This window comes from Curcuma longa, unplaced genomic scaffold (assembly GCF_044706935.1).
Source record: "Curcuma longa cultivar G26 ecotype Majalengka, Jawa Barat unplaced genomic scaffold, ITB_CL_G26_1.1 contig_13775, whole genome shotgun sequence".
Lineage (NCBI taxonomy): Eukaryota > Viridiplantae > Streptophyta > Magnoliopsida > Zingiberales > Zingiberaceae > Curcuma > Curcuma longa.
Window position 1 is genome coordinate 1 of NW_027429535.1, and position 2,124 is coordinate 2,124.

At 37.3% G+C, this 2,124-nt stretch overlaps 1 pseudogene; it reads left to right on the forward strand.

Moving 5' to 3' along the window:
• The first annotated feature begins 231 nt into the window (after window positions 1-231).
• Window positions 232-1,271, forward strand: LOC141816005 (uncharacterized; annotated as a pseudogene).
• Window positions 1,272-2,124: the final 853 nt, after the last annotated feature.

Sequence of the window (2,124 nt, forward strand, 5' to 3'; positions counted from 1 at the left end):
ATTAATTTTTTTATAATACATATGTGATGATATCAAAACAAGAATATTATTAATACTGTAATTATGAATATTTATTCTGAATTATTTGATCTTTTTATTTTTTTTATTTTTTTTATTTTTTTATAATGCAGGAGCAATGACACCAAAATAACGTGTTATGATCCATCTTGGAGACATACACGTCGATTAGAGAATTGATTTCATTGACAATACTTGCATTGTGATATTATTAGACGCGGCGGTGGGATCACACGCCTAAAACATCTTACTGGTGGATATCCAGATGTTTCTAAATGTCCAAAAGTTTCTCAAGAAGTTTGTCGTGCAATGAAAGAGGAATTTAATGGAAAAAAACATTGAAGTATAAACAACAATAACAAAGTGAACTTTTGGATAGCCAAAGTTCTAAAGAACCAACCTATGATAACTTTAAAAGTCGTGATGAAGTTCCAAATGACGAAGAATTTTTAACAGCTCTCCATGCCTCTCGAATTCAAAATGAATATGAGCAACATATAAGACATGGTGGTACTATAGTTTATGTTGGTGGAAGTGGCTCAGCTAGTGCTAGTGGAACTGGCTCAACTAGTGCAGCAATATTGGGAAGGAGTGCAAGTGTTCGTATTACTTCAACACAAAGTGGTATTGATTATTTTTTTCCCTTCTATGGGACGAAGACGTGCAGTTGATATTGCTGATATTGATCCACTAGCATTCCCAGACCAAGCTAGCAAACAAACTCGGATTGATGATGCATATACAAAAGAGAAAAAGAAATCAATCGGTAAAAGTATTGCTAAATTTTTTCATTTTAATCAAATTCCTTCTAATGCAGCAAACAACACATACTAATGTAGTATGGTGTCCAACATCCAAAAATCCAATCTGGGTATTCAACCTCCGACTGCATATAAAATTGCTGATCCGCATTTAAATTAACAAGTGGAGGAGATTAAGACTTGGATTCTATCATGTAAGATGCAATAGAGTTTATATGAGATTATGTTGGCTGGACAAGGCCTACACGGTCAGCATTATCAACTTTCTGAAATACTACAATAGAAAAGTCATATTTCATAAATCTATTGATGCAACTACAAACTATCATGATGCACCTTACATATATCGTTTGATGGATAATGTGTTTTAAGATCTAGGTGCAAAATATATAGTGCAAGTGATTAAAGATAATGATGTCAACTTTAAGAGGGATGGAGAGTTATTGGAGCAAAAGTATCAAACATTATTTTGGACACCATATGCAGCACACTGTATTGATTTGATGATGGCAGATATCAGTAAACTCGATATAGTGAAAAATATTAGGTTGCAAGGGTGCAAACATAGTCCCACATCTAAAGTACATGGAAAAGATCATGGGATTAAAAGGATGGAAAGTATCTCCATTGGTATGAGGCCTTTTGGGGAGAGCCCAAGAACAAAACTATGAGGGTTTAGGCCCAAAGTGGATAATATCATACCATTGTGGAGATATTTGAATCCATCGGTACTGGTATCAAGCAAGACTGCTCTCACCGGACTAACCGTCGGATGAGCCATGATCCAGATCTAACCATGTGGTTTGAACCTTAAACAAAGGAAGTGGGTGCTCCCGTATCTGAATCAAGAGGACCAGACACCAAGTGAGAAGTCCTAATAGGTCGAGTGGACCGAGGGCAAAAAGTCCTAGTTGCGACTAGGTGGAAAGTCTTAATAGGTCGGGTGGACCGAGGGGCAAAAAGTCCTAGCTGCGGCTAGGTGGGAAGTCCTAATAGGTCGGGTGGACCGAGGGGCAAAAAGTCCTGGTGGGTCGAGGATTCAGATATCAAAAACGACGTTGAGAGGGGGCATGTGGTCCTTTGTTTGAGGGGGGATTGTTGGGTTGCAAGGGTGCAAACATAGTCTCACATCTAAAGTACATGGAAAAGATCATGGGGTTAAAAGGATGAAAAATATCTCCATTGGTATGAGACCTTTTGGGGAGAGCCCAAGAACAAATCCATGAGGACTTAGGCCCAAAGTGGAAAATATCATATCATTATGGAGATATTTTGATTGATCGGTACTGAAGAAAAAAAGGTCAATCGTTAATAAAATTCCTCTATAATCATCATTGGATTCATT